Source organism: Cetorhinus maximus, chromosome 16 (assembly GCF_964194155.1).
Source record: "Cetorhinus maximus chromosome 16, sCetMax3.hap1.1, whole genome shotgun sequence".
In the NCBI taxonomy this organism is placed as follows: Eukaryota; Metazoa; Chordata; class Chondrichthyes; order Lamniformes; family Cetorhinidae; genus Cetorhinus; species Cetorhinus maximus.
In genome coordinates this window covers 29,004,181-29,027,335 of record NC_135894.1, presented here as the reverse complement: position 1 = coordinate 29,027,335, position 23,155 = coordinate 29,004,181, and the positions used below count along the sequence as shown (strand labels likewise).

At 45.6% G+C, this 23,155-nt stretch overlaps 1 long non-coding RNA gene across 2 annotated transcripts in view; it reads right to left on the bottom strand.

Annotated features, from left to right (window-relative positions):
- LOC144691471 (uncharacterized) overlaps positions 1-20,619 on the bottom strand; it is a 67,362-nt gene extending 46,743 nt beyond the window's left edge. The window contains exons 1-2 of one of the 2 annotated variants that reach the window (XR_013579136.1): positions 20,502-20,619; positions 10,688-10,887 (exon numbers count right to left, since the gene is read on the bottom strand). This is a non-coding gene — a long non-coding RNA (uncharacterized LOC144691471). Of the gene's footprint in view, positions 1-10,683; positions 10,888-20,501 lie in introns of both variants that reach the window. The other variant, XR_013579135.1, reaches the window with a different exon arrangement.
- Between the last annotated feature and the right edge of the window lie 2,536 nt (positions 20,620-23,155).

Sequence of the window (23,155 nt, the reverse complement as noted above, 5' to 3'; positions counted from 1 at the left end):
CTCTCCTGATTCACTCCTGATCTGCTCCCTCTTGATTCATCCCGGTTTCACTCCTTCCTGATTCCCTGCCTTTCAATTCGCTCTCTCCTGATTCACTCCTTCCCGATTCACCCCCTCCCGACTCACCCCCTCCTGATTCGCTCCCTCCCGATTCGCTCCCTCCCGATTCGCTCCCTCCCGATTCGCTCCCTCCCGATTCGCTCCCTCCTAATTCACACGCTTTGGATTCACTTTTGATTCACACTCCCCTGCTTACCTCTCTCCTGATCCACTTCCTCCTGATACACTCCTGATTCACTCCTGAATCCCTCCCTCCTAATTCACTCGCAATTGATTCACTCTTGATTCACTCCTGATTCCCGCCCTCCTAATCCCTCCCTCCTGATTCACTTCCTCTTGATTCGCTGTTGATTCACTCCAGATTCACTCCCCCGATTCGCTCCCTCCTGACTCACTCTTTCCTGATTCACTTCCTCCTGATTCACTCCTTCCTGATTCACTCCTGCTTCCCTCCCTCCCAATTCCCTCCCTCCTAATTCACTCGCTCTTCATTCACACCTAATTCACTTCTGATTCCCACCCTCCTAATCCGTCCCTCCTATTCACTTCCTCCTGATTCACTCCAGATTCACTCTCCCTGATTCATTCCCTCCTGATTCACTTCTGATTTAGTCCCACCTGATTCACTTACTCCTGATTAATTTCTGACTCACTCCCTCCTCACCCACCCCACCCTGATTCACTCCTTCCTGATTCATTCCTGATTCCCTCCCTCCCAATTCCCTCCCTCTGATTCAGTCCTCCCAAATCATTCCCTCCTAATACACTCTTGATTCACTCCTGGTTCTCTCCTTCCTAATTCACTCCTGATTCACCCCGATTCCCTCCCTCCTAATTCACTCCCTCCCGATTCGCTCCTGATTCACTCCTTCCTGATTCACTCCCTCCCAATTCACTCCCTCCTGATATGCTCTTGATTCACTCCTGATTCTCTCCCTCCTAATTCACACGCTCTGGATTCACTTCTGATTCACACTCCCCTGATTACCTCTCTCCTAATTTACTTCTTCCTGATACACTCCTGAATCCCTCCCTCCTAATTCACTCGCAATTGATTCACTCCTGATTCCCGCCCTCCTAATCCCTCCCTCCTGATTCACTCCTTCCTGATTCACTCCTGCTTCCCTCCCTCCCAATTCCCTCCCTCCTGATTCAGTCCTCCTGATTCCCTCCCTCCGGATTCCCTCCCTCCAGATTCCCTCCCTCCCGACACACTCTCTCCAATTGACTCCCTCCTGACACACTCCCTCCCGACACACTCCCTCCCGACACTCTCCCTTCCGACACTCTCCCTTCCGACACTCTCCCTCCTGACACACTCCTTCCTGACACACTCCTTCCTGACACAGTCCTTCCTGACACACTCCTTCCTGACACACTCCTTCCTGACACACTCCTTCCTGACACACTCTCTCCTGACACACTCCCTCCTGACACACTCCCTCCTGACACACTCCCTCCTGACACGCTCTCCCTCCTGACACGCTCTCTCTCCGGACACGCTCTCTCTCCGGACACGCTCTCTCTCCGGACACGCTCTCTCTCCGGACACGCTCTCTCTCCGGACACGCTCTCTCTCCGGACACGCTCTCTCTCCGGACACGCTCTCTCTCCGGACACGCTCTCTCTCCGGACACGCTCTCTCTCCGGACACGCTCTCTCTCCGGACACGCTCTCTCTCCGGACACGCTCTCTCTCCGGACACGCTCTCTCTCCGGACACGCTCTCTCTCCGGACACGCTCTCTCTCCGGACACGCTCTCTCTCCGGACACGCTCTCTCTCCGGACACGCTCTCTCTCCGGACACGCTCTCTCTCCGGACACGCTCTCTCTCCGGACACGCTCTCTCTCCGGACACGCTCTCTCTCCGGACACGCTCTCTCTCCGGACACGCTCTTTCTCCGGACACGCTCTCTCTCCGGACACGCTCTCTCTCCGGACACGCTCTCTCTCCGGACACACTCCACACCCTTGAACAGCTGCTCAGATTAGTTGGAAAAACTGTTCTCCTGCTTAAAAAAGGGAGAAGAACTGAAAGGCGATAATCACTCTTGATTTAATTTACCAAAGCTGTTTTGTGGAAGTATTTCAGTTACTCTGTTGGTTGTTTTGCTTGGTTATAATTTCATACAAAGATTATTTTGGCTTTTGTGACTGAGATTGGAGCGTAACATTTCCTTTGGTTTATTGAAGTTCACAGTAATCAGTGAACACCAGGGAGAATTCGAATTGACAGCTCGAATAGCAGAGATACACATTGCAGCTATCACTGTGAATGGGACTAGCTCCAGGATAAAGACGAGTCTTCATGTAGGGATTCAGAGCAGCCATGTAACCTGTAGTGCTGTCAGCCTGCCTCATTGCACAGCCTGGTTTATACTCAGTTAAACTAGGGGATCAGAGCAAGAGGATGAGAGCAATACTTCAGGAAAGATGTAAAAGCCACATTACCTGAGGGCTGCGAATGCTTGTGGGGCAAGGCAAGCTGATAGAGCTGGTACAGGGAGTGAACCCACACTGTGGGCATTACTCCGCACCACGCTCTAGTCACCTAGCCAAAGCCCCTAATGCCAGTTTACCAGCATCTTCCCAGGGCTGAGGAACTTTAGTTATGGTAATGGATTGGAAAAGTTGGGAGTGTCCCCCTTGGGACAGAAAATCATAAAACCATGTGAAATAGGAGCAGGAGTAGGCCATTCAGCTCTTCACGCCTGTTCCACTGCCAATCGCTAAGATCATGGCTGACCTGATTGTGACTTTAATTCCACTTTCCTGCCTCCCTCACCCCCCACCCCCCTCACCCTCACCCCCACCCCCGCCATAACCCTTGTGTCACAGCCAGATGAGAAGTGACAGAATGGCTTCACACTTTGTCCACTCCTTGGCTGACCACAACAGGCGCTTTTAAAAAGGAATCACTTCCCAGTTCAATGACTGTTTAAGTTGTGGTGACTGTAAGAGACAGACAGATAGGTATCCTTGTAGATTTTAAAAGGAAAGGAAATAATATTTATTGCACTTTACATTCGATATGAAAAAAATAATAAAAAACACTCCAGCTCATGCTGAGACATGCACCCAAGAGTCTCAAACACATACACACACAAGGAGGTTACCAGGAGCGAGGGTAGGCTAAATTGTTTTGGAGTGTCTAAACTGAAGTCAGTCATATACAGATCCTCCCAGGTGATGTGTTGGATGGTTTCAGGCTGCGTTTGATGTTCTCCAGGTTCGAAGTAGAGACAATTTAAAGTCTTGATGGACGATCTCTCTGCCTTTTCCTCTGATGCCATTTGGAAAGGCATGGACTAGTCAGGGATGGTCAGCATGGATTTGTTAAAGGAAGGTCTTGCCTCACAAATTTGATTGAATTCTTTGAGGAAGTGACAAGAAGGGTTGATGAAGGTAGTGCAGTGGATATTGTGTACATGGATTTTAGCAAGGCATTTGACAAGGTCCCACATGACAGATTGGTCAGGAAAGTAAAGCCCATGGGATTCAGGGTAATGTGGCAAACTGGATAAAAGGTTGGCTTTGTAACAGGAAACAAAGGGTAATGGTCGATGGACGCCCTTGCGAACGGAAAGTTGTCTCATGTGGTGTTCCACAGGGCTCTGTGTTGGGACCCTTGCTGTTTGTGTAATACATTAACGATTTGGACGTGAACGTGGGGGGCATGATTGGGAAATTTGCAGATGACACAAAGATTGCCCGAGTAGTGAATAGTGTAGAGGATAGCCATAATCTCCAAAACGATATAGATGGTTAGTGGAGTGGGCGGTAAAGTGGCAGATGGATTTTAACATAGAGAAGTGTGAGGTCATACATTTAGGGAGGTCAAACAGTTACTGGGATTACAAAATAAATGGGAATATACTAAGAGGAATAGATGAAGTGAGAGATCTTGGTGTACAAGTACACAGGTCCCTGAAGGCAGCAGTTCAAGTAGACAAGGTTGTAAAGAAGGCATATGCAATGCTCTCCTTCATTGGCAGAGGTATAGAATATAAAAGTAAGGATATAATGTTGGAATTGTATAAAACACTGGTGAGGCCATAACTGGAGTATTGTGTACAGTTCTGGTCACCACATTACAGGAAGGACGTAATAGCTCTGGAGAGAGTGCAGAGGAGGTTTACAAGAATGTTGCCAGGGCTAGAAAAGTGTAGCTACGAGGAGATTGGATAGGTTGGGGTTATTCTCCTTAGAACAAAGAAGGCTGAGAGGTGACCTGATTGAGGTGTACAAAATTATGAGGGGAATAGATAGAGTGGACAGGATAAAATTGTTTCCCTTGGTGGAGAATTCTAGAACCAGGGTACATAGATTCAAGATAAGTGGCAGAAGGTGCAGGGGGGACATGAGGAAGAACTTCTTTACGCAGAGGGTAGTGGGTGTCTGGAATTCGCTGCCCAAGTTGGTGGTAGAGGCAGAAACTTTAAACGCTTTTAAAAAGTACCTGGATCTGCACCTAAAGTGCTGTAAGCTGCAGGGCTATGGGCTGGGTGCAGGAAGGTGGGATTAGAAAGGATACCTGGGTATCCTTGGGCTGGCATGGACAAGATGGGCCGAATGGCCTCCTTCTGTGCTGTAACTTTTCTATGGTTCTATGGTTCTTTGGGAGAGACTCAGTTCTTCCAGTCGACTGTCTACTAGTGTTTGACAGTCATTCTGAAGGTGATGGCCAAGTTGACGATTGGATAGCTGGGCATCACACAAGGCTAAATCATGTCCTTGAGATGGTGTCCAAGATAGAGAAAGAAAAGCATTACATAACCACAGGGCTGATGATGCTGATCTCCCAATTGCTGCAAGAGAATTCCTCAGCAAAATGAATAATAAGGGTCAAAATAAAATACAAGATGTTTGGGTTCTCAAACCCTACAGTTGTCAAGCATCTTGACAGTGGTGTGGTCAGTCACACTTCTGTCATCAAACCTGTAACTGGAGGCAACCTTAGAAGGCAGTTCACAGGGGGAGCTACTCAATGCCAGAAGCCCTGTAGGTGATGTGGGAGCAAGAAGCACTCTCAATATTGTAGCTGAACTGAAGAGCCAGCTGGCAATAGGTCAAATGGTGAAGAGTCGGATAGTGGCACAGAATCCTGGAATGACCTGTGTGTCTCATCAGTTCAGAGGGTGCATTTAGTGTGAGGAGTTTCACTCCAGTAGCTGAGGAAGAGGCAGAAACGTTATGTAGTTAGGCTGCGTCTGAGTGTTCCTGCTCAGGAAGTCCCTGAAGACAGGAATGACATAGACCCCAACATGACTGACCCACCAACTAGCACAGGTCCTGTTAGCACATCCTTTATAAGAGACGCAAGCATTTTCCCTACCACTGATGTTAGGCTAACCGGTCTGTAATTCCCTGTTTTCTCCCGCCCTCCTTTTTTAAATAGTGGGGTTACATTCGTCACCCTCCAATCTGCCGGGACTGTTCTAGAATCTACAGAATTTTAGAAAATGGCAATCAACGCATCCACTATTTTCATGGCCACCTCCTTTAGCATCCTGGGATGTAGACTAAATGACATAGTTGCTAGACTGGGTCTGCAGCAGGTGGTGAGGGAATCAACAAGAGGGGAAAACATACTTGACCTCATCCTCACCAACTTGCCTGCCGCAGATCCATCTGTCCACCTGTGCGGAGTCCCGCCTTCACATTGAGGATACCCTCCATTGTGTTGTGTGGCACTACCACCATGCTAAATGGGATAGATTTCAAACAAATTTAGCAACTCACAACTGGGCATCCATGAGGCGCTGTGGGCCATCAGCAGCAGAATTGTACTCAAACACAATCTGTAACCTCATGGCCCAGCATATCCCCCACTCTACCATTATCATCAAGCCAGGGGATCAAACCTAGTTCAATGAAGAGTGCAGGAGGGCATGCCAGGAGCAGCACCAGGCATACCTAAAAATGAGGTGTCGACCTGGTGAAGCTACAACACAGGACTACTTGCGTGCCAAGTAGCATAAGCAGCAAGTGGATCAGATCTAAGATCTGCAGTCCTGCCAGTCGTGAATGGTGGTGGACAATTAAACAACTCACTAGAGGAGAAGGCTCTGCAAATATCCCCATCCTCAATGATGGAGGAGCCCAGCACAGCAGTGCAAAAGATAAGGCTGAAGCATTCGCAACAATCTCCAGCCAGAGGTACCGAGTGGATGATCCGCTTTGGCCTCCTCCAGAGGTCCCCAGACATCACAGATGCCAGTCTCCAGCCAATTTGATTCACTCCACGTGATGTCAAGAAACAGCTGAAGGCACTGGATACTGCAAAGGCTCTGGGCCCTGACAATATTCCGGCAACAGTGTTGAAGACTTATGCTCCAGAACTTGCCGCGTCCCTAGCCAAGCTGTTCCAGTACAGCTACAACACTGGCGTCTACCTGGCTATGTGGAAAATTGCCCAGGTATGTCCAGTACACAAAAAGCAGGACAAATTCAACCCGGCCAATTACAGCCCCATCAGTCTACTCTCAATCATCAGTAATGGAAGGGGTCACCAACAGTGCTATCAAGCAGCACTTGTTTAGCAATATCTGCCTTTTAATGAAGTTCCCCAATCTACCTAGCCAACTCACACCTCATACCTTCATAGTTTCCTTTGTGAAGATTTAGGACCCTAGTTTCAGATCGGACTACTTCACTTTCCAATCTAATGAAGAATTCTATCATGTTATAGTCATTGTTCCTAAAGGACCCTGCACAAGATTATTAAGTGAGCCCTTCTGCTTGCACAATACTAAATCTAGGATATCCTGTACCCTAGTCGGTTCCTTGATGGCCTAAAAAACCATCTCGCACACACTCCAGGAATTCATCCACCTCAGTATTATTGCTAATTTGGTTTTCCCAGTCTATATGCAGATGTTTCTTGACAGAAATCTTTGTATCCTCACTGGCTACGGGTGAGGTCCCAGAGGACTGGAGAATGGCCAATGTTGTTCCATTGTTTAAGAAGGGTAGCAGGGATAATCCAGGAAATTACAGGCCGGTGGTGAGCCTTACGTCAGTGGTAGGGAAATTATTGGAGAAGATTCTTCATGACAGGAGTTACTACCATTTGGAAGCAAATGGGCGTATTAGTGAGAGGCAGCATGATTTTGTGAAGGGGAGGTCGTGTCTCACTAACTTGATCGAGTTTTTCGAGGAAGTGACAAAGATGATCGAAGATGGAAGGGCAGTGGATGTTATATACATGGATTTCAGTAAGGCCTTTGACAAGGTCCCTCATGGCAGACTGGTACAGAAGGTAAAGTCACACAGGATCAGAGGTGAGCTGGCAAGATGGATACAGAATTGGCTTGGTCATGGAAGACAGAGGGTAGCAGTGGAAGTGTGCTTTTCTGAATGGAGAGCTGTGACTAGTGGAGTTCCGCAGGGATCAGTGCTGGGACCTTTGCTGTTTGTAGTATACGTAAATGATTTGGAGGAAAATGTAACTGGGCTAATTAGTAAGTTTGCAGACGACACTAAGATTGGAGAAGTTGCAGATAGTGAAGAGGATTGTCAAAGGATACAATGGGATATAGATCGATTGGAGACTTGGGCGGAGAAATGGCAGATGGAGTTTAATCCGGACAAATGCGAAGTAATGCATTTTGGAAGGTCTAATACAGGCAGGAATTATACAGTAAATGGCAGAACCCTTAAGTGCATTGATGGGCAGAGGGATCTGGGTGTACAGGTCTACAGGTCACTGAAAGTGGCAACGCAGGTGGATAAGGTAGTCAGGAAGGCATATGGCAAGCTTGCCTTCATTGGCAGGGGTATTGAGTATAAAAGCTGGGAAGTCATGCTGCAGCTGTATAGAACCTTGGTTAGGCCACACTTGGAATATTGTGGGCAATTCTGGTCACCACATTACCAGAAGGATATGGAGGCATTGGAGAGGGTGCAGAGGAGGTTTACCAGGATGCTGCCTGGTCTGGAGGTTATTAGCTATGAGGAGAGGTTGGAGAAACTGGGATTGTTCTCACTAGAGTGACTGAGATTGAGGGGCGACTTGATAGAAGTTTACAAAATTATGAGTGGTATGGACAAAGTAGATAGTCAGAAGCTTTTTCCCAGGGTGGAAGAGTCAATTACAAGGGGACATAGATTTAAGGTGAGAGGAGAAAACTTTAGAGGAGATGTGCGGGGCAAGTTTTTTACGCAGAGGGTAGTGAGTGTCTGGAATTCGCTGCCAGAGGAGGTGGTGGAAGCAGGTACGATAGTGGTGTTTAAGAGGCAGCTTGACAAATACATGAATAGGTTGGGAATAGAGGGATACGGACCCCGGAAGTGCAAAATGTTTTAGTTGACGGGCAATATGATCGGCGCAGGCTTGGAGGGCCAAAGGGCCTGTTCCTGTGCTGTACTTTTCTTTGTTCTTTGTTCTAAAGTCGCCCATGATTATTGTAGCACCCTTGTTACATGCTTCATTAATTTCCTGTTTAATTACCATCCCCTACTGTTTGAAGGCCTATAGACAACTCACATTAATGTTTTCTGCCCCTTGTTGCTTTTTAGTTTCATCCAGACTGATTCTACTTCTAGATTTTCTGAGCCAATATCCTCTTTCTCACTATCACATTGTTTTCATCCTTAACTAACAATACTATGCTACCTCCTTTTCCTTTTTGCCTGTCTGTCCTAAATATTGAGAACCCTTGGATATTCAGTTCCCAGCCTTGCTCACCCTGCAGTCATATCTCTGTAATCGCAATCATATCAAACCCGTTTACATCTATTTGCACTGTTAATTCATCTACCTTATTGCGAATGCTCCATGCATTCAGGTACAGTGTCTTTAGACTTGTCTTTTTACACATCTTTTTTTGGCCCTATTTGCTGCTAGCCCATTTCCTCTACCTTCCACTTTTGCTTTTTATTTTTCTGTCTTTCATTTCTATCTTTGTTTCCCTCTCTTGTGTCTCCACACTCAGGTTCCCATCTCCCTGCCACTCTAGTTTAAACCCTCCCCCACAGTACTAGCGAATACCCTTGTGAGGATATTGGTCCCAGTCCTACTGGGGTGTAACCTGTCCAGCTTGTACATGTCCCATCTTCCCCAAAATCGGTCTCAGTGCCTCAGGAATCTAAATCCCTCCTTCCTACAGCTCTCGCTGCATTCCCCTGAGAAACCATCTTCCCCATCAGTATCCAAAATAGAAAATCTATTAGGGAGATGGACCCAGGGGACTCCTGCACCACCTGCCTAGTGCCTTTACTCTGTCTGGCAGTCACCCATTCCCTTTCTGCCTGTGCACTCTTTACCTGCAGCGTGACCACCTCAATATACGTGCTATCCAGGAAGATCTCATCCTTATGGATGCTCCACAGTGACTCCAGGTGCAACTCCAGCTCCGAAACATGGGTTTCCAGGAGCTGCAGCTGGAGACACTTCCTGCGCACATGGTCGCCCTGGACACTGGAGGTGTCCCTGACCCCCCCCCATTGACCATTTGTCCAGGTCTGTGATTACTGAAGGATAAGCTGTCACTAATGTTAATTTGAATGTTTTAGATATCTTAGCTCATTCAAACATGATAATTATGGTGCTGCTTAGTAAACAGTAAGTGTTTGTTATGTATTTTTGCTGGGTCAGCAGGGCAGTGTGTGGCGGTCAGCTGGGCTGCCTCCCTGGATTCGGCCTGATGTCTGTGGGGCATTTCAGCGTGGGTTGGTTTGGGGAGGTCAGCCTCAGTGCTGACCCCCACGGTCGCCAAGGTGCCTGTCAGCTGGCTCCACTGCGGCCCCGCTGGACGTTGGTGTTCGAGTGCCCGGCTTTTCTGCGCTGGGGGGTCCTTGGAGTTGTAGGCGGCTTTCAGGGGGCTCAGGGAGGGGGTGGAGCTTCGTGCTGCGGGTATTGGAGGAACAGTTAACTCGCTCCCAGCTGCTGGGCTGGTTTGAAGCTCAGCTCTCACCCGCACTGGCTTCTTATTTTGAGTTGGCAAATGAGCTTCAGCTTCTGTAGCAAATTTGTCTCCTTAAAGGTAGTTGTTTCCTATTGTACTTAATACTTTAATATGGAAGTGGAATAAGGAGCCACTGAACTGAAATCTTTGTGCGTTCAGTGTGCTTTTCCTAGCATTATATTTCCAACCATCCCAGGGCAGAAATTCCTCCTCATCTCTGTCTGAAATGGGAGACCCTTTCTTTTTAAAGTCATGTGTTTGTACGCTCTGTCCCTTCCTGTCCCGCTCTGGTTAGGATTAATGTTAGGGTGAATTTTTCAGAATAGGGGGACCATTGACGTTGATGGAAGACTGTGTACTCCATATACTTCATCAGAGGGAGTAGGGAGTCTGTTACAGAGGCTGGCGATATATTTCATTAAAGCAGTGGAGCTGAGCATTGAAGTGAAGGGGGTGAGTTGACAGTATGCAAACAACAGGAAAAATTTGTGAGAAGAGGAATGGAGCCAATTGGAAAACAATGTATAATTGATGTGAACACAACTTTAATTTCATGTTCCTAACACAGAGGACTTACTCCCTGCACCCCCACCTCCTCACCGCCCCCCTCCCCCAGTATCCTGGCCAATGTTTATCCATCAATCTACATCATTAAATTAGATTATCTGGTCATTATCATATTGCTGTTTGTGGGATCTTGCTGTGCACAAATCACGTACCATGTTGGCTATATTACAACAGTGACTCCACTTCAAAAGGACTTCATTGATGACAAGGAACTTTCGGGAGATCCCGAGGTGCTATATAAATGCAAGTTAGTTCTTTCTTTCTCCTTTCTGAATGAGTTCAGTTCTCTCCCATTCCCAGGTACGAATTGGAGTTTTGATTTTTTTCCCACCTGTTTATATTTAAAAATATCCTGAAACATAAAATAGACAACAAATTGTGGAATTGAATGTGGAAAAAAAGGGATTTTAATCGCAATCACAAACGTGTATAATGGTTTGATTTGTTTTTAAAAAGATGGTGGTATCATGTACTGTAGATGGACAAAGACTTTTACCCAGATTAATTAATCAATAAGCATCTATTAACTTACCCTAGATCCCCACTGACTTCCTTATTTAGCTGGGCAATGTCATGGTTTTGATGCAAATCCACAGGCCACCTCATAGCCTTCCATAAAATGAAGCTTTTCCTGTCTATAAAACAACCTAACGACCAGGCTGACAACTGACCGTTTGAGAGGAGAGGGGCTTGAATGGCCGTACCTGCTGTTAAAGCTCAGCTGCTTTGGTTGGGACTCCTGTGCTCTACCAGAAGTGTATGCTTGATAAATGAATTGGTTCTCCTAGGTCTGGCCCTGAGCAGTTGTCCAGGATTGCGCAAGTTATCTAATGGCCGTCTTTTTTTCCGCTATGGTGGGATTTATGCGACATTCTTTTGCAATCCTGGGTTTAAACGTTATGGATATCCGACCAGCAGCTGCGTGTCTGGCCGATGGACTAGAGCTCCTCCCGTGTGTGTTGGTAAGTGAAGGTCACTCCTCTCTACAAAAACATATACTTAAACATTTCATCGTAACCACTCCATTCAATGGCAAACACGTTTTCATGACTCTCTGTAAAGAAATATTGTGAAATTGAGCAAATGTAGCAATACACATTTCATATTATAAGATAGATTGGAGAAGCTGTTCCCATTGGTGGGAGGATTGAGAACCAGAGGACACAGATTTAAGATGATTGGTAAAAGGAGCAATGAAGACTTAACGAGAAACTTTTCTCACATAGCGAGTGGATAGGATCCAGAATTCACTGAGAGTGTGGTGGAGGCAGGTTCAATCAAGGCTTTCTAGAGGGAATTGGATCATTATCTGAAAAGGAAGAATGTGCAGGGGCACAGGGAGTAGGCGGGGGGAGTAGCACTAAGAGAGTTGCTCATTCGGAAAGCTGGTGCAGACACGATGGGCCGAATGGCCTCCTTCTGTGCTGTAACCATTCTGTAAATCTTCTGTAATTCTGTAAATATTACATATAAGCTATGGTACAGACTAGACTAGCTATGACAAAGTGAATCTTTCCCAATACACACAGGTCACAAGATCACAAAGCTAGACACAGGAGAGGAAGACGTACATGCAAGGCTGATTCAATATGAAATACCAGTCTAAAAGGAAACAAGATTTAGAATGAAAAGATAATCAAAATTCAGGCTTGCCTTATTTTGTATGTTTGATACAGAGACTAGTGGATTCTGAAATAAAGCAGCTATATCCAATTAACTCTAGAATTATAAACTCTTTTATGCAAAATAAACTCAACAAACTAAACTAAAAATCAATGAAGAGTGACAGCCCCTGGTGCAGCACTATAACTAAAACAAAAACATGTAAGGAAGCTTGCAAAATCAAATCTAAATGTTGTTTCCAGAGGTGATGATGCACTCCAGCCTCCAGGGTGCCCACCAATCACCCAATGCCTCTGGCGTACCAGTGGACACCACGTGCTCCCTCTCCATGCCACCTGGCCACAAATATAGCCGCAGTAGAGGGGCTGACAATTGGTTCGAACGACCTCTGCCGCCCGCTGCCTGTTGATGGCCACCTTGGCCAGGCCCAGGAGCAGGTCCTCCTCCCTCCCCCTACGCACCGGGATGAATTCTAGAATTATAATCGACCTCAGGCACTAGTAGACTAATTAGCTAACATAACAATGTTTTGGTTTTATTCATTAACTATCGTACAGCCTAATGGGAGATGTAACAGCCAGGTAGACTATACCTTCCAGGTCTTATAGATATAGAGACAGTTCTCAGTTTAGGTTCATAGGGTGCCCCAAAAAAGAATTCTGCCAAACACAGCCAAGGTAGATTATCTTCTGGTACTTCCCATGGTTGGTAACTATTAAACTCAGGCTCAGTTTGTTAGATTATGAATCTTACTATACTATCATAAGATTGCATGAATATTACACACTTTGGATAATCAGTGGTGAATGGTTGAACTCAGTTAGTGTATGGGTTGTAATATTGTGGAATCAGCTTTTTAAAATGCAGTCTGGCCTCAGGAAGGTTCTGGTGTGTGGAGTATTTCAATGTAAAAATGATAACACACCCAAAACACAATCATTCCAAAATCACAGCTGTCTTTTAAATAAATCCATGGATATTCCACGTTTCTGTGTGAGTGACAAATTTCTGACAGCAGGCTTCAATTTGCCCTTAATTAATTTAAAGTAATTTGCCGTGCTTGAATTTGAAGTCATTTGAATTTTATATTTTCGATATGATTACAAACTTACATACTCCTTAAAACCCCTTCTCAGGCATCTCCTTTGAAAGCTCCAAATCTCACGTTTCTCCAATCCTTCCTTGCCATTTAGTCCTTTCGCCTTAGGGGTTAGGTTTGTGACACCCAGCCTATATCCTAAGCTATATCCTTCAAACGAATTGATCATTTAATTGATAAGCGTGTTCCTATTTGTCCCATCACAGCACCTGGATGCCCAGATGTTGGGAGTATTCTCCATGGAAGCCGCACTGTGCATGAAGGTAGATCAGTTATCCATTTTGGATGTGATTCTGGGTTCAGACTGCTTGGATCACCGATGCTTTATTGCGACGGCAATAACTGGAACAGCACCAAGCCAATGTGCAAAGGTGGGATGTAAATGCAGAGTAATGTGGTCCTGGTGATTGTTACATGAAGTTTGCACAATTATATTCAGTATCAGCCTCATAAGGAATGGATGGAGCAAATGACACAAGTGGGAGAACTGAAACGTGACAAATATATATCTTGCCTCCCTTTACCTGCCGGGTTTTCCAAATCCAGGGAAATCTGACCAACACGGGGAAAAAATAGAAACCCTGTTACAATAGAAACACGCAGCATCCTTAAAAGCTTTCAATGATGAAACCATCTCCTGAGAGCTGATTGGTCACTGGTTCCCAACCTGTCTTTGTTGAAGCTGGTAGAATATGGTTGTCAGCATAATTCTTAGCACATTGAGCAATATTTAGGGTTCAATATGATTCTTCTTCAGAACTGAGACTAGCTTTATAGTTCAGATTTATTAATTGAATTTAAATTCCAACAGCTGCCATGGTGGGATTTGAACCCATGTCCCCACAGCATTAGCCTGGGCCCCTGAATTACTAGCCTAGTGACATCATCCATATCACGACTATCTCGCCTGCTCATCCACTTTCTAATCTGGCACATAAAGCGCTGGACACTTTGGCAAACTACCAGAGAACTATTTCACTAACTTAGAGGGTAACTGTCTAGTATTTTATATTTAATCCTAAATTTACAGTACTTTAAAATGTGTTAATAATATTTCTTTGGGATTTGAGCCTATTTGTTACATAAGACATATGGAATAATGAGTCCACTCAGTGAAGAGCCTGTTGTTCTTCAGTGGTGTTGAGTTTGGGGTGTGCTGCTTTGTCCGAGATCTGACAACCTCTGACAAAACAAAGCTTCAACATCATTGAAGCTGATGATGGCCCTCACCGACCTAGACTGTGGCCCTGCTGTCAAAATGGGGGGCTACTTAGATTTTCACAAATTCCTTTACCACTGCTTGGTTCCCGCCCTTTCTACTGAATGTGTTGGGGATTAGATGAGTGATCCCACTTCCCATGTTGCAAAGTACAGGGTTTCATTACGGCAGCCCTGACAACATTCACAGTTCCCTTGTGCTATTAGTACTTTTGTAGCAAAATACCAAAAACATTGCTCTGGTTTATGGATCTGTTTTTGTTTGAGAATCAGATATGATGAGGTCCAGATAGGAGATTGTTAAATCAAATATATTGCCAAACATGAATAAACCATCATCCCTGAAGAAGCTAGCAGATAAACTTTTTAAAGTTCAATAGGGTAATAGTTAAAGAGCCACAGTTGCGAAACATGTCCCTTCACATTGTTGCAATTACAAAATCAGTGACAATTGTACAATATTTACCTTTAAATCAACCTGTCCAACTTCTTAAAGAAAGGATCATTAAAAGGTCAATATGGCCAAATAAGAATTCAATCAATAGCAGTATCTTCACTGGTATCAACATCAGCAGAATCTCCACCTCTACATTTACCTATACACCACTGACAGGAACAATTATACCATCATCATTTCTCCCATTGCTTTCTGTATTAGTCGCTCAGCTAACTCCCTTCTCATTACCACATTCAAAACCTTCAGCATCTATAATAAATCTATCATGAAACGCAATAAAATATATATTAAAAATATAACATTAAAATAAATCTATAATAAATATTTTTCTAAATATCTAAAAAGGAGGAACATGCAGGGATGTGGGGAGAAGGCAGGGGAGGGTCATTATGTAAATTGTTCCTTTGGAGAGCCAGCATAGACACAAATGGCTTTCTTCTGTGCTGTTGTGATTCTATTCTATAAAGCCAGAACCTTCCTCTACAACCACATGGGCATTATTACTACCACCTTCATCTTCATCAGCACACACTCTGTCTTCTAAATACAGCTCCTCAGAATCATTATTCCAATCAGAATTGTTCACAGTAATAAACCCATCCTTACCATCATCTTTACCTTTAGTGCCATCTTACCAACTACCCACAACCTTATTGCAACAACCATCAACTCTATTCCAAACAAACTCAGTGAGAATGTTTCAATCAGCCCCAATATCTGTGCAATGGACACCAAATCATCACTTGCTGATTTTAAAACAGCTGCTCCTGTATCTAATACCAGGTCTCATCCTTTCGCAGTGACTCAAAGGGCTCCCTATTCAGCTCCAATCACATCCAAACCATATGGATGGTTTAGAAGAGCAGAGGGTCAGATTATCGAAGGAGACAGCACCAGGAATGAAAGAGAAGACGTCAGAGCAACTAGAAGAGAATCTCAGAAGAAACAGATATTACTCAATTATGATTCAAAACAACTGAGAACACCTGATGGGACTGCCCAGATAGTCACAACAGACGCTCTTAGTTCAAAACCTGCATTGTCATTGGATGAAGATGTAATGAGTTCATTACCATTTCCAAGTTCAGAGTTTCCTCAAGACAACACTAGTAAATATGTTTCGACAGCAATAAACCCAGCCAAAGCCACCCCTTCTCCTGCAGATTACATCGTCCCACAATTTAAAGAAGACGATCCAAATGTCATTGCAGAAATATCTTCATCTACTAACTCCATCCCTGCTCGGTCAGTTCGTGGAACTGTGTTACCCACAACAAGAGAAAACTATGGAAACCTAACCCTGCCAGGTCCAAACGCTTGGCACAAATCTATCACCAGAACAACCGTTGCAATGTCACAAAGTCCTGAATCTCCACGCTCTCAAACAAGTACACCTGTTGACCCAAGCACATCCAGAAATGTCACCAATGCAATACTCCCTGGTCCAGAGACCAAGGTAAAGAGCCACGGTCAGGTGGATGTTCAGAGAAAGGAAGAGCTCATGTCCACAGGTCAGATATTGTCACTATTGGACACTTCTGATCAGGAGCAAAAAATAAATAGACTAAATAATATCCAGTTTACTAACTTACCGAGAGGAGCTCAGGTGGATTTGGACCAAGCAAAATCAATCACATCTGTATATACAACAGCAGATGGAAGAGCTAGATCTCGAAAGGACCCACTAGTTTCAATTGACAGTGCGATCATCCAGAAATGGGGCAATCAAACCACACAAAATGAAAGTTTGTCAACTAACAGATTAAGCAAAGTCACTGATAGTCCATCAGGTGCATATGGTCCGACTCTAACTGAGCCTGTCCTGCAGAATGACCTGGTCGAAATGAGTGTGGTGGATGAGACAGATGCAGCACGAGTTAATCTACAAAGACCCATTGTGTGTCCCTCTCCGCCAGTACCAGATCACGGGATATTGTACTTTCACAACTTGGTCAGACCATCAGCTTGGCAATACAAATATTATGTGCAGTATGCCTGCATTCCAGGTTATAGTTTGGTCCACGGAGACCAGTTCAGCTTTTGTCAACATAACGGCACCTGGAGCGGAGAGAGACCAGTCTGTGCAGGTTAGTGTAGCAGTAAAATTTAAAACTACAGCTTACAGTTTGGCAAATTGCCTTTAAAGGTATGTTTGTTTTCTCGACAAGGTGAGTGCTATTTAACCATTCAAGCTTTGGCCACAAGATTGATTCAAGTAGCTTTAGAAATTGATGATAAGACGTTGGAGGAGAATTTAGGAGATTTCAGTGGGCACTACTTTTTAAAAATTTCTCCATTCATGGGATGTGGGCGTCGCTGGCTGGGCCAGCATTTATTATCCATCCCTAGTTGCCCTTGAGAAGGTGGTGGTGAGCTGCCATCTTGAACTGCTGCAGTTCATGTGGTGTAGGTACACCCACAGTGCTGTTAGGGATTTTGACCCAGCCACAGTGAAGGAAGGGCAATATATTTCCAAGTCAGGATGGTGAGTAACTTGGAGGTGGTGGTGTTCCCATGTATCTGCTACCCTTGTCCTTCTAGGTGGCAGATGTCGTGGGTTTTGAAGGTGCTGTCTAAGGAGCCTTGGTGAATTTCTGCAGTGCATCTTGTAGAAGGTATACACTGCTGCTACTGTGCATTGGTGGTGGAGGGAGTGAATGTTTGTGGATGGGGTGCTAATCAAACAGGCTGCTTTGTCCTCAATAGTGTCGAGCTTCTTGAGTGTTATTGGAGCTGCACTCATCCAGGCAAATGGAGAGTGTTCCATCACACTCCTGATGTGCCTTGTAGATGGTGGACACATTTTGAGGAGTCAGGAGGTGAGTTACTCACCACATGATTCCTAACCTCTGACCTGCTCTTGTAGCTACAATATTTATATGGCTAGTCCAGTTCAGTTTCTGGTCAATGGTAACCTGCAGGATGTTGATGGTAGAGATTCAGTGATGGTAATGCCATTGAATGTTAAGGGGCGATGGTAAGATTCTCTCTTGTTGGGGATGGTTATTGCCTGGCACTTGTGTGGCATTTCTGGTCAATGGTAACATTTATGATACTTATTACCTCAATATATGTGCCATTTTTTAACTGTCCTCTCTTTAAAGTCTGCTTTTCTTGTAAAGGTCATCTCCATAGAAATTCTAGTGAAGCCCAAAGTAAGTGTGAGGAACAGCACCTCATCTTCCGATTTGGCTCTTTACGGCCTTCTGGACTTAACATTGAGTTCAACAAATTCAGACCATGGACTTTGCCCTCCATTTTAATTTCCCCCCCCTCCCAGTGCCAGTCTGTATCTTGTTCTCGTGTTTTTGCTTTCAGACAGCACTAACCTTTATTCTGCTATTCACACCTACTCTGGATCAAAGCTTTAGTCTTTAATACCATCATTCTCCCCTTGTCTTGTGTTCCATGACATCTTTGTCATTTAATCTCTCCTGACCTCTAATTTATCCTGACCTCTAACTTATCCTGACCTTCTGCTCCGCCCCACCTGCCCCTCCCCCCTTTATTCAACAGCATAAAACCCCATCACATTTCTGCCTCTCTCTAGTTCTGAAGAAGAGTCATATGGACTCGAAATGTTAACTCTGTTTCTCTCTCCACAGATGCTGCCAGACCTGCTGAGTTTTTCCAGCATTTTCTGTTTTTTATTTCATCTCCATAGAACCCAGCTGAAGCTGCAGCATTTCACAGGCAATGTTAGGCCAGTCATCCATTCAACATTACTCCTGTGTTTTCTTTGAATTGAAGTCATATTGATGTTTGTGGGAGCTTGTTGTGCACAAATTGGCTGCTGTTTCCTACATTCTAACAAGGGCTGTACTTCAAAAGTACTTCAGTGGCTGTAAAGCATTAAGACACCCGCTCACCGTGAAAGGCACTATATAAATGCAAGTCTTTCTTTCAGTGTTCATTGAAGTTCCACTGAAGCCATGTTCATGATGATTACATGCAGGTGCGGAATGATACCTTGTTTTTAAAGCAAAACCCTTAATTTACACCTTTAACAATTTACAGTAGGAATTCATCCAGCCCTGGATCAGAGAGACAGGTTGTCAAAACCCCTACAATTTTGCCACATTTATAAGAAGATTGTAATGTTCAGAATGATTTACAAAGCCAGTTCCCTGGATGCTGTGTGAAGTGCCTAAGAATCGCTTATGTTTAAGTGAAGAGGTTGTAAAAGTGTACAATGCACACTTAGAATGAAGCTTAATGGACCTAGTTCTGACAGTGGCAACTGCTAATCTATCAACTAGTCACGTAAACAGGCCATTTGAAGTGTATCCTATTATTCTGGAACCTTTCCAATCAAAACACAGATAAAACTGCTATAAGCAAACAAATTGCCATCATTAACTGGACATTTTTGGTACCGCTATAGCAATTGAGGTTTTCATTTTAGAGAATCTTTTGGAAGGAGGTCATTATTATCGCCTCAGAGAACGTTTTTTGAATAAAAAGTTCACCACATGATAGTTCGCTGCTAGGTTTCAAATCCCTTACTGAATTCGAGTCCAGTATACTGTAAACACGAGTTTCTTTAGCGAGGAGAGACTGAGGGTGGGGGATGGGGAAGGGTGTTACATTTTCTATGTTTTTCATCACTAGTTTCTTTGTTCCTCAAAATCCCACCCCACCCCCCAACCCTGCGAAAATCCTGAAGTGTTGTCTTTTACTGGGACAGTTATGAGCCCCTGTGTGGATCAGGTGTGAGCTTAGGCCATAGTGCTAGTAGGTTATCTCACCACATTCACCATCTCAACAAACCCAATCGTCTCACCTCTTGACTGAAACATATAAGATCCTGAGGTGTCTTGACAGGGTGGATGTGGAGAGGATGTTTCCTCTTGTGGGAGAATTTGGAACTAGGGGTCACTGTTTAAAAATAAGGAGTTGCCCATTTAGGACAGGTGAGAGATTTTTTTCTCTCAGAGGGTGGTGGGTCTTTGGAACTCTCTTCCTCAAAAGGTGGTGGAAGCAGAGTCTTTGAATATTTTTAAGGCAGAGCTAGATGGATTCTTGATAAGCAAAGGGGTGAAAGGTTAATCGGGGATGTAGGCGGGAATATGGAGTTGAGGTTACAATCAGATCAGCCACGATGTTGGCTCGAGGGGCTAAGTGGCCTATTCCTGCTCCTAATTGGTATCTATGCTCGTATGTCTTTGGCATCTGACAGGGTTCAGCGAGTTCATTCTGAGGCGCTTTGGCATCATTGTAAGGATCCCACTCAGAATAAGATGTGGCACTTCCGGTTTCAGAATCATCCCTCAACAACAAACCTTCCACTCTTATTGCCTGCCATAGGCATGTTGGAAGGATTGGCAGGCAAACTCAACCTGTTTGGGCACCTTCCATGTCCATCATATCCTGGGGTGGGATGTAAACCCGGAGCTTCTGGCTCAGAGGCAGGGACCCTACTACTGCATGTCAGGACCTCACAACGCTGTGTTAACTCAACCTCATTACAATATGCAGTTCTGCCTTAAGGTTTTTCCCCTGCCTGGTTGATGCTATGTAACTACAAAGTTACAAAGTTGAGAAACAGAAACTTTTTATTAAGACCTACCATCTCACTGAAGAAGCTTCAGGTTAATCCACATCCAACAACCTGCTCTGAAAGCTCTGCTCACATTTTCACAGCTGTGACAAATTCCACCACAGCAGCTGAGACAATCCATGAAATTCTAAAACAGTCAACAACATTCTAAATAAAACAACGTATCACATTCTGAAAATAAATCAATTCGCTCTATCTCCTGAAGTTAATGGATCCTTAAAAAAATATTCCAGAATCCGAATCCACGTCTTTGCCAAAAACTAATCTGTTCTTCCATGGGCCAAATCCTATCTGTGTACCAGGTTTAGCTTAAATCCATCAATTAGTTTGGAGGAATATTGTTTCCAAACAGACTAGCAAACAGGGGCCAAAACATGACCTCTGCCCACCTTCAGTGCTGGAGGTAATAAAGGAAGCTGCAAAGTTTGTTGGATATTCTTCAGGTCTGTTTGATTTGTGAGAAGTGGAGGGAACTTTGCAGAGTCTCCCTGCAGATAATCACAGAGGGTGGGTAGACTCCCTGATAGAACGTCTCACACCATGGACGGAATTTAAAGCCCTTTAATTCCCTGAGTTTGGTGGCAGGGGGGCATTTAATCAGGTGGGAGGGTGTAAACCCTGCCACCTACCCACCTCTATCCGGATTAAGTCCCATGGATAGCCTACCCACCCCACTGCTAATTGAAGCTCTTATGTGAGCAATTAATGCCTATTTAAGGACCTCATCCTGCCACCACTGGCATTAACCCAGCAGCTGATGGGGTCTCGCCATGTGGGGTTGCTTGCGGGCTCCCAGGGGGTCCTGGGGCACTCGCCATCAAGGCATCGGGGAGGGTGGGACCCACTGAGAGCCAGCCCCCTGCTCTTGTTGCCGACTCACCCTTCCCCGTGACCCCCATCTTATGACCCTCCTTCCTGCCATCTCTCACCTGTGGCCTGGGATCCAGAGACAATAGTAGGCCTCGGGTGGCTGTCATACCAGCAGCAGCCACCCAGTGGCGATGCTGTGCAGTTGAGCTGCCGGCCTCTGATTGCGGCTCGAGGGCCAGGACTCGGATGTGCCCTGTGAGGTGTTCCTCAGCTGGGGTTGGCCAGGCTGCAATGGCGCTGCAGGTAGAGAGTGGACTAATCAATGCTCCTCAGTCCTTTCAGGAGAAGACGAGCCATAACCAATCAGAGAGGGCACGTATAGGTGGAGGCCTGTCCAACCTGCTGCTGCTCTCCTGGTTCGAGCAGGGCACCCTGGAGCTCGAGAGCTCCCCGTGCAACCGGGTGTGGAGAGGCCGGTGTAGCAAACAAAGGTAAAAGCACAGTGCACAGAGATGAGACTTTCAGATTGTGGAACCAATCTTGTGCAGTCTCTTCACTGATGTGAGCCTCGAACCTGTCATCCCCATTGATCGTTGGAAGAGGAGGGCACCATGATGCAGATCTCCATTGTCTCACCAGGGTGCCTGGCATGTACAGAGATTGTGTGATGACTTTAACTAATGACATATCCTTCTTCTCCCTTTTAGGTTTGTCAGCACGCACTCACTGTCTGGACCCTGAAGGGCCACCCCTAATGCTGGAGGACCACCGGGTATCACTGTCACCTGCGTCACACCTGCTCTCTGAAGCTGACACCAGCGCAGATACTAGCACCTTAGTGGGCATTAGAGTGGCGGCTAGTATCTCGGAGTACAGCGATGAGGGCACTTCACTCTCACTTGAGGTGCAGGTGGAGGCAGAGAGTGCCCAGGGTACCGGCAGTCGGAGGGCTGCTGGGGACCAGGACGATGCTGAGTCGAAGTCTGATGCTGGGCCTCTGGAGTTGTCCATTAGACAGCAGATGCTTGATGTCCAGCGAGATGTGCGGGAGGATCTGGTGGAGAGACACGAGGGCATGCGTGACATGGTCTCCGTTTTGGAGGAGTCCATGCGGAGCGTTTCTGCGGCTCCTCTCAGGACACTCTGGATGACAGCAGCAGCTCCTCCACTTTTCTGCCAGTGACCGTGGCATCTGATGAAGCTGCGGTGACTGGGGAGATGCCAGCCTGTGGCACAGGCCGCTCCCTCCCTGGCGGGGCCAGCACAGGCTCCACTGGCCAGAGGACGACCACCAAGGTCATCAAGGCCAACAAGACAGCAGAGTCAGCAGCTGTCCCCAATACCGCTGCCAGCGAGGGGGGAGAACCAAGTTGTAACATTGGCAAACGTAAGGTAAAGACACAGTGAGCACAAGAGGGGCAGGTCATGGGTGATTTTATGTTCATTTATGTTTGCTTTTCTATACTGGTCTAGCAATGAAGACCAGAGGAGGTGATGTTAATTTGTTTGGATTGTCGAAATGAGATAAATTGTGTTTTTGTTGTAACGGCCTGAGTATGCTTCACCTTTTTTATTTTTTTGCTGCAGGGTACGCCAGTATGTAATGCTGGACGTGAGTGGCTCTAAACTTTATTGCACAGGCACTGAGTTGACTTTATGTTCAAATGAAAGGGTCATTTCAGACACTCGGGATGGAGGAGACAGCCCTGGCGTGAGGTGGAAGCAGAACTTTAGCAGCCTAGCTGAAGGAGCGTTGGATCAAGGCGTCCCTGGTGTCCCTGCCTCTCTGGAGGTTACCGAGGTCTGGTTCCATGCCCTCAGTGTTCTCACCGTGCTCCTCTTCTGACTCACTA